The sequence below is a fragment of the Balaenoptera borealis genome (assembly GCF_965194805.1).
Source record: "Balaenoptera borealis genome assembly, chromosome: 5".
Classification (NCBI taxonomy): domain Eukaryota; kingdom Metazoa; phylum Chordata; class Mammalia; order Artiodactyla; family Balaenopteridae; genus Balaenoptera; species Balaenoptera borealis.
The window spans coordinates 98,179,391-98,196,224 of NC_138862.1; the positions used below are offsets into that span (position 1 = coordinate 98,179,391).

The 16,834-nt window shown below is 35.0% G+C and overlaps 1 long non-coding RNA gene across 1 annotated transcript in view; it reads right to left on the minus strand.

Moving 5' to 3' along the window:
- The window catches only part of LOC309629796, a 127,142-nt gene that overhangs the window by 105,759 nt on the left and 4,549 nt on the right, over window positions 1-16,834 (minus strand). The window contains exon 2 of the long non-coding RNA XR_014245218.1: window positions 7,486-7,618. This is a non-coding gene — a long non-coding RNA (uncharacterized lncRNA). The remainder of the gene's footprint in view (window positions 1-7,485; window positions 7,619-16,834) is intronic.

Below are 16,834 nucleotides of genomic sequence, written 5' to 3' on the forward strand. Positions count from 1 at the left end.
AGGCTCTTACATGAAGTGCTTAAGCAAAGAGTAATTTATTAATACTAACACAGATGAGTACATAGGCACTAAAAGAAATAAACAAAAGGAAGAAGCCCTTTAGGCATGCTTGCAACAATAAAGCACTATTCCCTCAAGGGCCACCCTAAGAAACAGTATTTTCTCTCAGGCCCTTGTCTCTAAAATTACACACCTTCTACTGCTTTTTCTCAGTGCCCCAGTTTATTCCTAGGTGAACTAGCCAGTCTCTGGTCAGTCACAACAGAAGATTAGAATTAGAAGTATGTAAGATAGGTTATTTACTGCCTCACCTCAAAATGACATAATTGCTCCCTGAAGATTATCAAATTTAAAACTGGTTTAGTTTTTCAGCTTGCAATACAAATTCAATATAGAAATGCCTATCCGGTGATTTGTATCTCATCAATCACCAAGGACAGAAAATTAGCCCAGCTATTTTTTTCTCAGATATCGGACAACTATAATTTCCACACAAAATTTTCTATTTCAACACATTTTAAGAGGAAATCTTTCTAAAATGCATGAGAAGTTTTCACAACTCTACCAAGAGGGTAAATACAACGTAATTTAAGTTGTTACTAATCTCAGGATTCTGCAAGTGGGTCTTGGTCTTCCAGATTAAGACACTGCTTTGTCAAAGAGCAACATGGCCTCTCCTAAGTGAACTGCAGCAAGCCAGGCAGCTGCTAGGTAGAAAGGACTCCTATGAGTCTAGGCCAGTGGTTATCAGATACTTGGCATCAGGACCTTCAACTGACATGACTATTCTCAGAAGTTCTGGGAAAGAGTCCTATTTAACTCTTCCAGAGCAAAGACTTGGCATGAGACCACAGCTACCCCAGAGTTACAGATGGGGCTGTCTCGTGATTCTGTGGGAAATTTGCTTCTTTACTTGGCACGTGCTGCACAGTATGTCATTTTCTGCCCACAGTTGGGTGAAAAGAGAACTTCTCTAAGCTCCTCTTTAAGCATGTACATGCAATGCAAAAGCTAGGCTTCTGAGTGCCAAGTATAACTGAATAAAGGACAAAGGAGTAAGATCATCTATTCTCTAAAAATACCTTGTGTAATACAACCCAAAGAATGCACTCTACTTTCAAGCCTATGGCTAGTTCAAATAAATGTAATCATCACTACCCTTGAATTAAATGGATAATAAAACATTATAAACATGTTGTAAAATAATTCAAACTCAGTCATAGCAATGATTTTTCTATGTTTTGGGCAAAGGGTTAATCTCTGAAGAATACCAATAGTATAAATGGTTAAAATATCTGTAAGAAAGATACTAATTCAAACCCCTTCATCTCCTTGGATATAGTTTGCTAGAAATAAGTTTTGTTGACAGATGTTGATAAAGATACTTAAGAAAACATTATGAACAAAAAGAGATGTATAAATGTTATAGTTCAAGTATAATTCATACACTTCCTTTCCCAAGTTTCTTCATTATACACTAGCTTCAATTTTTTTTTAATAGTAGGTGTATTTTACAATACTTTGATCCTCTTCAATATTCTGGCATGACTCCCTTTTTCCTAATGAAGCCCATATTTTAGCATTCTTAAGTTTATATATTACAAATGTAAGAGTCAGGTCTCTCAGTTGCAAAATAACAGAAACCCTCCCAATTCAAAGTGGCTTAGTTCCTAAACAGGGAATTTATTGACTCATATAAACGGCCAATCCAGGGGTGCAGCAGACCTCAAATATAAAAGGATTTACGGGCTCAAAGAATTTCATTACAGTTCTCTCTCTCCATCTCTCTACTCTTTCTATATTTCTCTGTCTTCATTATTTAAGGAGATGTTTTCCCCATGGCAGTCAAGAAAGGCACCAGCAGCCTCAGGTCACAAACTCCAGGAAATATAAACCATTGGCTCTTCTTGGGTTTCATAAAGTCATACCAGATACAGAAATAAAAGCATAGTTTCCTAATGGAACTCAAAGACAATAGAAGCATGCTGGACAGTAAAAAAAACCCTACGAAATTACACTGCAAATCCAAATTAACTTTTTAAGAATCTTACAGACTAACATAAGGGTTAGCTTTATCCTTTTTAAATTTTAGTGAAAACATCAAATCAACAAGCAAATATTATATGACTGTGTGTTATGCTCAAGGGATACAAATGTTATAAAAGTCAAAGTTTCAACCACTGAAGAATCATAGTCTAGTTGGTGGCTGACAAAATTTGATGTATGACAAATGAATGAATGGAAGATGTGATTTTAACCAAGTGCTAAATATTACAGCACATATTATAACCTTAATACTAATTCAGGAAAGAAAGGATGATTGTGGAGTAGAACAATCATTGAAGGTTTATAGAGATGGTGAAAACTATTTTGTTTCATGAAAGATGGATTGTCTTTGAATTGTTGGAAGAGGGTGGGAAAGAGTGAGGGTTGAAGGAAAAAGAATGAAATGGCTCAGAGGTGGGCATTCTATATGTAGAGACCTGATGGTAGACAACAGCCCACTCATAATGGAGAATTCATGTTGAGGATAAGGTAAGAGGGTTACAGAGAAGTTAGCTGATGGAGGATTTTGAATACTGGGTTTGAATTTGAATTAGTTATAATTTCCCTACATGTACGTTTGCAGAAGAATAGAGAGGGAAATCCAGCTGCAGGTCATGATATAATTGGAGTTCATTAGTTGGAATAATATTTCTGCTCTGTGACAGGGGCCATCACATCCATTTATGCAGGTTGTAAGCTGTACAACGCTAGTGGGCACCAACCACGTTGCAGTGTGAACGGTGCTTCTGAAAGTTGGGAAATACACAACCCTTATAAAAATATACGGTCCAATAAAAAAAAAAAATACGGTCCATCTAGATGACTTCAAGAAACAAAACATATCAATTTGAAGGGGGTGGAAGATAGGTAGGTACTAGGTAGAAGTTAGAGAGAAGGTTAAAGAGAAAAGTGGAGACCAGATTATGGAGTGCCTTGAATTCCAGGCTAAGAAATACAGACTTTATTCTGCGTTTAATGCAGGGAAATTGGGGAGCTATTGAAGGATTTTGACTAGAATAGTGAAGTAGCAATCAGTGTTTGAGGAAAATTAAATTTAGGCTACAGGTCCAGGATTGATTCAAGGGGGCAGAAATTAGCAAAATAGAGAACTATGAAAAGATCATTAGAGCAGTGCAGGAAAAAACTGGACCATAAGATAGAAAGCAAAGAAGATCTTTGGGAGGTATTTTAAAAAGAAAAAAAAGATAAAAAGAAAGAAAGTGGGATTTTGTGAACCTCTTACAAAAGGAACATATGCCCTGGGACATATTATTATTATTTAGGTAGAGAATAAAGAACAGAAATTACGTTTCTTTCAAATCGCTCCCAGTGACTTTACTGCTGGCAGTTATATAGTTCTTTAGAGTTTACACAGTAATTTCAAATATATTATTCCATTTGGATAAAGATATTTTTTGAAATCATGAAACTAAGCACTGTACTAAGGTTATATATAAAGGTAACATCTAAAATACAGAAATTTTTATTCATCACCTATGATAGAATGCAATTTAATATTGTAATGACAAACTTCCATGTGTTTATTTGGACCAGAAAAGAATGGGCAGTAATACCAGCATGCCTGAAACCAAACTTTCCATGTATTCTGGATCTTATTTCTTTCTGATCTCATTCTTCTTCAGGGACCTTGTTCCCTGTCTTTCCTCTTCCCTTCCCTGATCTTCCCTTCAGCATTTTAGAAAAATATTCTTTAACCTATTTCCATCCTGGGTCATCTCTTCACTTTCCATCAATCTAAGCTGCTGACAGCGTAAGTGTATGTTTCATGTCTCTACCTCCTCTGTATTGGCACTTCTCAATCCATTCCACCTCTGTAAGGTTTTCTCCCTGGAGATAACACTAACTTCCTATTTGCTATTTCTGTTGGACGTTTTTCAGTATTTACCATATTTGACCTCTTGGCAGTGGATGATAGTTTTCCCCTTCTTCATTCTTGAAACTCCTGCCTTGGGTTCCTGGTCTCATTCTGTTATCTTGCCTCTGTGACTTTGACTTTCTCCTGTCCTTTCCTATTTATAATCCTCCAGGGTTCCATCCTTCACCCTCTACCCTTTCTTTTTATACATACTTTCTCTGGGGAATTTCATCCTCTCCTTCTAAAGCTTATATACTGACCACTGTCAATTCTGTATCTCCAATCCAAATCCAAAGCAGTATATTTACAATTGGATGCCCCATATACGCTCCACAAAACATGTCCAGCACTAAACTTCTCACCGGTACCTCAAGTCTGTCCTTCTTTCCATACTCTCTTCAGAAATTATGGACCCACTGTTCACACAAGGATCTAAGGTAGAACGCAGAGAATTGTCTTTGATTCCTTTCTTCTTCATCCTCCATGTAATGGTTAATTTTATGTGTTAACACAATTGGACCACAGGGTGCACAGATTTTGATTAAATATTATTTCTGGGTGTGTCTGTGAGGGTGTTTCTGGATGACGTTAAAGTTTAAATTGGTAGTCTGAATAAAGCAGATTGAGCAAAATTACTTTCTATGGGGCTGCATGTTTGCCATCCTTCCTGAAATTATATTGATTTTTCACAGGAATTCTTCCTAATAACACTCTTGCACACAAATCCTTTTTTCAAGGTCCCTTTCTGAGGACTCCAAGTTAGAACAACAAGTTTTAATGGCTGGTTAATATTTTTTTTTATACCATTTATACCAGAATTTAACTACTTCCCAATAGTTCAGTGTTTAGATTGTTTCTATTTTTCTCTACAATAACTAGCTTTGTAATGATTACAAATAGTTCAGTGTTTAGATTGTTTCTATTTTTCTCTACAATAACTAGCTTTGTAATGATTATCTTTGTATGCAAAAATGTTCTCATGTGTTCTAGATTGCTTTCTATGGATATATTCCTAGAAGGGAAATTACTAAATCAAAAGGATGTGTTCTAGATTGCTTTCTATGGATATATTCCTAGAAGGGAAATTACTAAATCAAAAGGCATGAAGGCATATTTTACAGTGCTTGATCTATCTGTATTGCTTTAAAAAATATTTTTACCACAATAAGCCAATCTTAATGTAAACATTTTAAAAAACTTATTTTATTAGTTATGAGATTATTAGCATTGTTTTCTTTGATCACTGAGATTAAATATTTTCTTACATATTTACTGGTTGTTTACCCTCTGTTTATAAACTTTGCAATTTTAAATTATCCTAGTGTTTTTTAACAATATACATACAATTATACAACTTAAAGTTGTTAAACTTTGCAATTTTAAATTATCCTAGTGTTTTTTAACAATATACATACAATTATACAACTTAAAGTTGTTAAACCTATACAACCTTAAAGTTGTTTAGGTTTAGCATTTATGCAATCTATTTAATCTATGCAAATATTCTGTTTGCTTTTAAGTGTTTAAAAATTGTTTAAAATACAACAGTTTTGATTTTTGAGTAATCCAATCTATTTATTTGTTTTCCTTTGTGATTTCTTCTAATGGTTCCCTACTCAGAAAGTTGTCCTGCAATTAAAATCAGATAAATTTTATCTTACATTTTTTTCTTGAATTTTTTCTCTCTTTCCTATGTCTCTCTTTAACATTTATCTTGTGAATCCCTCTGTTATTTACTTTGACATATGGCAGAGATCGAAAATAGATTCCATCTTGTGTGCCAAGTTTATTCACTCACTCAATAAAAATATATTCAATGTTTACTATGTACCAGGCACAGTGTTAGGCATCATTGTTAGAGACAAATGTTGAGAGGGATACTGAAGTCACATTTGAAGTCACTCAGTGGGAGAGTGCACTTAACTGATTGCCAATGGGAGAGAGAAGAGGGAGGGGAAATATGTGGCCCCTTAGCCTAGTGCTAGGGATTTTGCCCTCTTTTTGCATGTTATGCTATCAACTCATTACTTGTAGAGAAACAGATCTTATGATCAGGGGATATGCTCAATAATGTTAAAAAATGCAAATGAGTCAAAAGCATAATTATCCTGAAAAGAATAAATAGGTTTTCAGGAGTAAGTAAAAATATCTGCTCCCCCCCACCCCACTGCTTCATTTAATCACTTAAAAGTACTAAGATATAACAAATTGCCTTTTATATAAGTATTTTAATATGGTTGTAATCATATTGTTTGTACAATTTTACATTCTACTTTTTCCATTTAACATTATAAAATATTTGCATATGCCATAAGCTTCTTAGTAAACATAATATCTGATAGTGATACCTAACAGGTTTTAATGGACCAATTACTCTCTTCAAAGCAGAGTTAGCTTCTTTTCTTAAATAAATAGACATTTTTACAGATTCTCTACTTGAGATATTATCAGACAACCATGCCCATTTTTTCAGGTGTACACATTTAATCCAAGTGAATTAATATAAGCACACACTACCTTACATCCTCAAGCAAATTTCTTTTTCTATTAGTCAGGCAGTGTTTTCAATTTTCTTCTTTTTGGTAACTCTGAAGACCATTCATTCCATAATTTATTGAGCCTCTAAAATGGAAAATGATCTATAAGAGGGCACTGCCTTAAGAAATCATGTTCCATATATTCTAATATATTTAAATGTAGCCCTTTACATTCTTAACCTACTCCTCTCTACTAGCTCCTTTCCAAAATGTTTAAGTGTATGCTAATCCAAAAACAAAACCCCAAACTCCAAAACCAAACTTTTTCTCAACCTGGTTTCTTCCTCAAACTCCACCCAATCTATCTTCCTTCTCAGCCAAACATAACAAAAGCAGAGTCCACTCTTACTACTTCCCTTCCCTTAATTATCTATCACCCATTTATTCCCCAAGTACTGCAATCTTCCACCCCACCCCTAATCAGTTAACTTTACTTGACCTCTCTGTAACTCAATCAGTTAAGACTACCCTCTCTCTGCAAAGTACTCTCTTCCCAACACCTTTGCTTTCACTGTTACTTCTCTCACATACCTTGTTCTTAATCACCAATTCCTCCTTTTATCTCACTAGCCTTTTATCTCACTAGCCTTCTCACTGGTAGAAGCCCTTAACTCCAGGTAACTAATTCACAGGATTAGGGGAGGCTCTTCCCCTCTCTGTAAATGGGTTCCTTCCCCACCACACTTCAGGGCTGAAGGCTCCTGGCACAAAAAAATGAACCTCCAATCCATCTGTGTATACTTACTGACCTATATGCTCAGTCAGTAGAGACAAATAGTTTATTCTAAAAACTGTTTGTGCAATTACACTTGCTGTTTTTATTATGTAATTTAATCAAATGTTATATAAACTAATGAGATATGAGAGTAAAAAAAGAGTTGTTTCTATGAAAATTAATATGAGTGGTTTGGAAAAGCTTCATAATGGTTGGTAGCTTAAAGAAAAATTGCAGTCAAATCAGGTGAAAAACAAGGCCAAGAAAAATATTTTTCAAATCTTGACATATTTTACATTGAGTGACCTTACCATGCACGTGTCTTTAAGTTCTTGCACCACTCAACAAAGCTAAAACTGGAATCTGAATGATGCTCTATGGTTTAACAGACGAAGGTGAGCTCCAACCAACAACAGATCCACACACAAAGCAAAGACCTTGACCCTGCATCAAGAGAGAATTAAAGGAAAGTAGATTTATATGTTTTAAGATGTTTATGCATCACTTATTTTTCCCAGCTGTAACTGACTCTACTGATTAACCTGTCCCAGTTGCCTTGTCTAAGAGGCATTCGTCAGAAATATCTTGATTACATCATGAGGCCTCTTCTTTCCTTGCTTTGCTGTCTCCTTGAGAAATTTAATTTCCAACCAGAGCTTCAGTGTAGCCTTTAAACAAATAACCACCACATCTGCAAGCTCTTCACAGAGGGGTCCAAGGTTCATTCATCATCAAACCCTCACCTTCTGCTGCCTCCCTGCACTGTGCCTTGCCCACAGTAACTACTTCAAAAATTATTGAGATATAAAGCATAATGAAAATGTTGGTCCATAAGTTACAACCCAAGAATTATTAGAAATCTGGTTGAAATTGGTGTATTACAAGAAAAATCCTCTGTTTTGAAGTCATAATTTACCCCCCTCTCAACAATTAAAGGAAAGAAACTCAATCGACAATTATAATCGGAAAACTATCAGTTTTAATTGGGTAGCTGAAGTTAACTTTAATTTTTTTTTTTTTAATGCTATTCTTGTCTGCTTACATTCTTTTTATGTTTGTATGTATGTATGTATGTATGTATGGCTGTGTTGGGTCTTCGTTTCTGTGCGAGGGCTTTCTCTAGTTGTGGCAAGCGGGGGCCACTCTTCATCGCGGCGAAGCTAACTTTAAAAATCAACTATAGTTTCCCAGAAATGTACAAATTTAGGTGGACAATGGCAAGTACCACTACAGCTTTCAATTTTATCTAAATGAAGGCTAAGTTTTGCTAATCTCTTGAATCCTGTGGGTTTATTCTCTCTGAAGCAATTGCCTCTAAGCTAGATAGGACAGATATGATTATCTCTTCCATTTGACAAATGAGAGAATTAATGGCTCCTGACTTACCCTTGACCTTATAGATAGTTTGTGACTTAAATGGGATTTGTACCCAGGCATTAGGCATCTTGAGTCACCTTTTAATTTTTCCTAAGCTCCTTCCCAATTGGGCAGGAGAATCAGGAACTAAAGAGTGAAAAGCCAAACTTTTCTATCCACAATTATCACTCCTCTTTTTACCAGGCTGTCTAGGATTATGCCTTTAGAGTTCAGCCCTTTAACACATTTTCCCACAAAATTCCTGGGAGGAATAATAAGTTAATAATGTATTCTTTAACATCTTTCTATTAATTAATATATCCAATTTGCTTTCCTTTGATTAAGTAATTACCTGAGGAAAAGGAAAGGAAAGGAATGGGCATTTTGAGAATGAATTTGTTTCTTTTTTTTTGCATTTTTAAAAATTGAGGTTTCTTGCCCCATTTCTTTTCAAACCCTCATCCTGATCTCCTGTCGAAGATGGAGCCATCTTTGGCTTCCAGGCATCATTCTCCATCTAAGATCGACAATGTGCTTACTAAAAAGAAAACTAATGTTAATTGAAACTGTTTTTTGTTTCGTTTTTTTTTCTTGCTATTTACATTTTGCCTGTACCTGTTTGTGACTATCATTCTGTCCCTAGTCCATGAACGTTTTTCTTATGCTTTCAACAGGGAACTCTCATCATCATAATACAATTCCTAGTCACATATCGCCTTTTTTCTGGCATTCCTTTAATCCAACTCTTCCCCATCTCATAAGCCTAAATTTACTTATCACTTGTGCTAGGATAACAAATACATCACACAAGCCAAAACTTAATTAGCATATTTTCTGAAATAATGTGATGTTGAATGAAAAATTCTGCTAATGCACATAAAAACTAGTATAACTATTCAGACCACGAAGTTGTTTATACACATTGTCTCAGAAATAGCATTCCTGGGAATTTATCCTTAAAAAATATAATTAGCAGATGTGAAAACAGACAAAAAACCAAATACAGCATTTATAAAATATTCACTGTTAATTATTTTTAAAAAAAGCTATCCAAATGTCCAAATATAGGAGACCAGCTAAGTACATGTTACATCATTGAATAGGATAGAGAGGTAGACATTTAAAAGTATAATGATGAAGACTACACAGGAAACCAAAATATTATAAATGTAGTGGTAATTAAAAAGCATTATATAAAACAATATGCTGTTTTATAATTTTAATTAAATAAAATATAACTATGCAGATCAGAAATAGATCGTAATATGCAAAAGTGGAAATAGTTGCTGTGCTAAATGAAGGAGTTGTTAGTGAAAATTTTTTTCAGATATTATTATTGTCGCTACTTTGTTTTCTGTTTGTTTGACTTTTAGTTTTATTGATATTTTAAATTAATAAACAATGTTAATTTCATGTAAAAAATTGAGGTTTAATTGACATATAATATTAGGTTCAAGTGTACAACATAATGATTTTATATTTATATATATTGTGAAATGATCACTGCAATAAGTCTAATTATCATCCATCACCATACAAAGTTACAAACTTTTTTTCTTCGTTTGATGAGAACATTTAATATTTACTCCCTTTGTGATTTTCAAATAAATAATACAATATTGACTACAGTCATCATACTGTACATTACATCCCCACGACTTATTTATTTTATAACTGTAAGTTTGTACCTCTTTATCCTCTTTACTTACTTGCCCCACCTGCCACCCACTTCTGCTCTGGCAGCTACCAATCTGTTCTCTGTATTATGAGTTTGGGTATTTTTTCTGTTTTGTTTGTTCATTTGTTTTATTTCTTAGAGTCCACGTGTAAGTGAAATCACGTGGTATTTGTCTTTCTCTGTCTGGTTTATTTCACTTAGCCTAATACCCTCAAGGTCCATCAGTGTTGTCACAAATGGCAAGATTTCATTCTTTGTTAGGGCTTAGTAGTATTCCATTGTATATGATACCACATCTTCTTTATCCATTCATCTATCAATGAACACAGATTATTTCCATATCTTGACTATTATAAATAATACTGCAATTACAGTGGGGTTGCCGAGATCTTTTTGAGTTAATGTTTTTATTTCCTTTGGACAAATACCCATGAGTAGAATTGCTGGATCATATGGTAGTTCTATTTTTAACTTTTTCAGGAACCTCCAAACTGTTTTCCATAGTGGCTGCACCAATTTACATTCCACCAACAGTACACAAGTGTCCCTTTTCTCCACATCCTCACCAATACTTGTTATTTCTTGTCTTTTTGATAAAGCCATTCTAACAGGTGTAAGGTGGTATCTTATTGTGATTTTGATGTGCATTTCCCTGATGATTAGTGATGTTCAGCATCTTTTCATGTGCCTATTGCCCATCTGTATGTCTTCTTTGGAAAAGTGTCTGTTCTGGTCCTCTGCTTATTTTTTAATTGGATTTTCTTCTGCTCTTGATTTGTATGAGTTCCTTATATATTTTCAATATTAACCTCTTATCATATATATGATTGGCAAATACTTTCTCCCATTTCATAGGCTGCCTTTTTCTTTTGTTGATGGTCTCCTTTACTGGGCAGAAACTTTTTAGTTTGATGTAGTTCCACTTGTTTATTTTTGCTTATGTTGCCTTTGCTTTTGGAGTCATACCCAAAAAATCACTGCCAAGACCAATGTCACTTATGTTTTCTTCTAGAAGGTTTATGGTTTCAGGTCTTACATTCAAATCTTTAATCCATTTTGACCTAATTCTTGTATATGGTGTAAGACAGTGATCTAGTTTCATACTTTTGTGTGTTGCTGTCCAATTTTCCCAACACCATTACTTAAGAAACTTTTTCCCCATTGTGTATCCTTGGTCCTTTGTCACAAATTAATTGATCATATATGCATGGGTTTATGTCTGAGGTCTCTATTCTGTTCCACTGATCTATGTATCTGTTTATATGCCAATACCATACTGCTTTGATTACTAAAGCTTTGTAATATAGTTTGAAATCAGGGAGCATGGTGCCTCCAGCTTTGTTCTTGTTTCTCAAGATTGCTTTGGCTATCTCAGATCTTTTGTAGTCCACACAAATTTTAGAATTGCTCTATTTCTGTAAAAAGTGCCATGGAATTTTGATAGGGATTGCAATGAATCTGTAGATAGCTTTGGGTAATATGGACATTTTAATAATGTTAAATGTTAACATCGTTAACATTTTTATCTTTTATCTATTTTTATCTTTTTATCTTTTTGGTTAAATTTATTTGTAGGTATTCAGTGCAATTGTAAATGGTACTGTTTTCTTAATTTCTCTTTCTGATAACTCATTTTAGAGTATAGAAATGCAACCAATATTTGTATACTGATTTTGTTCCCTATAACTTAGCTGGATTTGTTTATTAGTTCTAACAGTTTTTTTGGTAGAGTCTTCAGGGTTTTCTACATATAAAATCATGTCATCCACAAATAGTGACAGTTTTACCTCTTCCTTTCCAGTATGGATGCCTTTTATTTCCTTTTCTAACCTAATTCCTGTGACTAGGACTTCCAATATTATGTTGAATAAAAGTGGCAAGAGTGGGCACACTTCTCTTGTTCTGGATTTTAGAGCTGAAAGCTTTTCACCTTTCAGTATGACGTTAGCTGTGGGCTTGTCATGTATATGTTTAGGAACGTTCCCTCTATACCTACTTTATTGAGTTGATTTTTTTAACCATAAATGGGTTTTGAATTTTGTCAAATGCTTTTTCTGCATCTATTGAGATGATCACATGATTTTTATCCTTCATTTTGTATCATGTTGATTGATTTGCAGATGTTGAATCATCCTTGCATCCCTGGAATAAATCCCACTTGATCATGATGTATGATCCTTTTTATGTATTGTTGAATTCAGTTTGCTAGTATTTTGTTGAAGATGTTTGCATCTATGTTCTTCAGGCATATTGGCCTATAATTTTCTTTCTTTGTGGTGTCCTTGTCCATTTTAGGTATCAGAGTAATGCTGGCCTTGTAAAATGAGTTTGGAAACATTCCCTCCTATTCAATTTTTTCAAAGAATTTGAGAAGGATAGGTATTAAATCTTTTTTGAATGTTTGGTAGAATTCATCAGTGAAACTGCCTAGTCCTGAACTTTGTTTTTTGAAAGGTTTTTGATTACTGTTTCATTCTCCTTACTAGTAATCAATCTATTCAGATCTTCTATTTCTTCATGATTCAGTCTTGGAAGATTGTATGTTTCTACAAATTTATCCATTTCTTCTAGGTTATCCATTTTAATGGCATACAGTTGCTTGTAGTAGTTTCTTATGATACTTTGTTTATTGTGGTATCATTTGTAATTTCTCCTCTTTCATTTCTGATTTTATTTATTTTGGCCCTATTTTTTTTCTTAGTGAGTCTAGCTAAAGGTTTGTCAATTTTGTTTATCTTTTCGAAGAACCAGCTTTTAGTTTTACTGATTTTTTTAAATTGTCTTTTTAGTTTCTGTTTAATTTATTTTTGCTCTAATCGTTATTATTTCCTTCCTTCTACTAACTTTGGGCTTCATTTGTTTTTCTTTTTCTAGTTCCTTTAGGTATAAAGTTGTTCGTTTATTTGAGATTTTTGTTAGCTGAGATAGGTCTGTATCACTATGAACTTCCCTCTTAGAACTGCTTTTGCTGCATTACATAGATTTTAGTATGTTGTATTTCCATTTTCATTCGTCTTAAGGTATTTTTTAAATTTCTCCTTTGCTTTCTTCATTGACCTATTGGTTGTTCAGTAGCATGTTGTTTAATCTCCACATATTTGTGATTTTTTGCAGTTTTCTCCTTGTAATTGGTTTCTGCTTTCATATTATTATGGTTGGAAAAAATGCTTGAAATGATCTTCTTAAATCTATTGAGACTTGTTTTGTGGCCTAAAATATAATCTATCCTAAAGAGTGTTCCATGTACATTTGAGAAGAATATGCACTTTGCTGCTTTTGGATGAAATGTTCTCTATACATCTATTAAATTCATCTGGTCTAATGTGTCATTTAAGGCAAATGTTTTCTTATAGATTTTCAGCCTGGATGATCTATCCATCGACATAAGGGGGTATTAAAGTCCTCTATTCTTATTATATTGCTGTCAATTTTGCCCTTAGGTTTGTTAATATTTACTTTATATATTTAGGTGCTCTGATTTTATGTGCATAAATATTTACATATGTTATATCTTCTTATTCAATTGACCCCTTTATCATTATGCAGTGCTCATCTTTGGGGCATTAAAAAACTCTATTTTGTCTGATGTAATTATAGCTACCCCAGCTTTCTTTTAGTTTCCATTTGCATAAAACATCTTTTTCCATCTGTTCACTTTGAGTCTGTGTGTCCTTACATCTGAAATGAGTCTCTTGTAGGCAGCATTTAGATGGATCTTTTTTTGTTTTTTAATCCATTCAGCCACTTTGTGTTTTGATTGGAGCATTTGGTCCATTTATATTTAAAGTAATTATTGATAGTTATGTACTTATTGCCATTTTGTTAATTGTTTTCTATTTTGAAGTTCCTCTCTGTTTTGTTCTTCTTCTTTTGCTCTATTCCTTTGTGGTTGGATGACTTTCTTTAGTGTTATGTTAAGATTCCTTTCTAATTGTTTTTTTGTGTATAGGTTTTTTTCTTTGAGGCTCATATATGACAGCCTGTGTTTGTGTGTGTGTGTGTGTGTGTGTGTATTGAGATATATATATAGATAGATAGATATAGATATAGATATCAGTCTTTCATAAGTTGATAGCAAGTTTGAACATATTCTAAAACTCCACATTTTTACTCTCTTCCAACACATTTTGTTTTTGATGTCACATTTCACTGTATATCCCTTAACTAATTATTGTAGTTATTGTTATTGTTACAACTTTTCTCTTTTAAACTTCATACTAGCTTTATATGATTAATCTACTACCTTTACTATATATTTACCTTTACCAGTGAGAATTTTACTTTCACATGTTTTCTTGTTATGAATTAGTGTCCTTTTTTTTCAGCTTAAAGAATCCCCTTTAGAGCTGTTACAGTGGAGGATTACTGGACTGAATGTCAATATTATGACATAGTATGAGTGTGTTTCATGTGTGGTAATTGCAATCATTGTTGCTTTTGTTGTGGTCATCCATGTACAATCCTTGGTGTCAGTCTATTTATCTCTTGTAAAAATAAAATACAGTGTGTGTGTGTGAAAAAAAAATTTTACGAGAAAAAAAAAAGGGAATGACAAATTTTAAAAAATTTAAAAAAATTTAAAAAAAAGAATCCCCTTAAAAATTTCTTGTAAGGTCAGTTTAGTGGTGATTAACTCCTTTAGCTTTGCTTGTCTGAAAAACTCTGTCTCTCCTTCAATTCTGGATGATAAATTTGCTGGGTAAAGTATTCTGCTTGGAAGTTTTTTTATTTCAGCACTTTGAATATATCATGCTACTCTCTTCTGGCCTGCAAAGTTTCTGCTGATAGTCTTATGGGGGTTTCCTTGTATGTAATAAGTATTTTTATCTTTATCATTAACTTATGATATCTTAATTATAATGTGTTTTGGTGTGGATCTCTTTGGTTTCATCTTATTTGGAACTCTCTGTGATTCCTAGACCAGCATACCTGTTTCCTTCCCCAGGTTAAGGAAGTTTTCAACCATTATTTTTTTCAAATAAGTTTTCTGCTCCCTTTCTCTCTCTCTCTTCTCCTTCTCCGACCCCTATAATGCAAATGTTTTTCCACTTGATGTTGTCCCATAGGTCCACTAGGCTATCTTCAATTTTTAAATTTCTTTCTTTTTTGGGGAGGGTGCTGCTCTGTTTAAGTGAGTTCCACTGCCCTGTCTTCCAGGTTGCTGTTCTGTTCTTTGCTTCATCTAGTCAGCTGTTGAAGCCCTCTAGTGTATTTTTTCAGTTCGGTTGTTGTTTTCTTCAGTTTTGTGACTTCTGTTTGGTACTTCATTACATTTTCTGTCTCTTTGTTGAAGTTCTCACTGTGTTCATTCATTCTTCCCCCCAGTTTGGTGAGCATTTTTATGACCAGTACTTTGAACTCTTTATCAGGTAGATTACTTATCTCCATTTTAGTCCTTTTTCTGAGGTTTTATCTTCTTCTTTCTTTTAGAACATATTCCTCTGTTTCCTCATTTTGCTTGACTCTGTGTTAGTTTTTATGTATTAGATGCAACAACTACCTTTCCCAGTCTTAAGGATTGGCCTTGTATAGGAGATGAACCTTTCTAGCTCAACCTTGTCCTAGCTCTTGGCTTTCTCTCAAACATTTTGATCGTCTGAGCAGCCTAATTTATTCTTGATAGGTCCCATTTGTTGAGCATGTGTGAAGAGGAGAAATCTCAGTCAGCCTGTTGAAAGCCAGACACTCAGGCAGCATTTTTTTAAGTATGCCAACATATACAGTCCTATGAATGGCACCTCATTCGTAAGCCCTGCTGGCCTCCAGACCAGGTGATCTGCAAGTGTCCCATGGGTTACAGTTGCAAAAATTGGGGCTCTAGATGAGTGTATAAGCTCCTTTCTGGGATGTACTGGTGAGCTGTAGTGAGGCCAAGGGAGAACACAAAGATGGCTCCTCCAGCCTCATTCCTGAGAGCACCTCTGTAGCCTCTAGATGTGTGGCAAACATGAAGCCTGACCCACAAGCTGATGCTCTGGGACAAGTAAATAGGCCTTTTTCACAGGCAGACTTGGGGTGTGTTTCAGTCTGATGTCTGTGCAGTGCCCTGGGACTGGTAGCCTGCCAAGAACTGTCTCTCCAACTGTTTCGGTCCTGTGGGGCCCAGAAATGCAAGCTCCAGCTACCAGAGCCAGGCAATCAAGGAACGTTTCCTGTGTGGATCACGTTTGCCTACAGCCTTAGTGAGGCAGCAGGGGAGTGCAGGGTCAAGGCATGCCCACCAGCTTTATCGAGGCAGTGAGAGAGCACAGGGTTGGGGAGCACCCACTGTTTCTTGCAAGGGAGTGGGAGAGCACAGGCATGGGGCACACCCTCAGGCTTTAGTGGGGAAGCTGGAGAGGGCTGTGATTGCACATGCCTGCAATGCTAGCAAGGTAGAGGGAGAGTGCAAAAAGAGAGAGCTGCGGGTCAGGCCCCTGACCCTAATGCTTTAAGATTAGCAAATGAACCTCCTTCACATTCAGCCTACAAGCTTTTCAAGCTGCTGCTTTTGCGTTGGGTCCCTGGGAACGTTAGTTTGCACACAAGCCCTCTAAGAGAGGAATCTCAGTTCCCTGCAGCCCTTTGGGTCTCCTGGATGTGAGCCCCATTGGTTTTCACAGCCAGACGTTTGGGGGGGCTCTTCT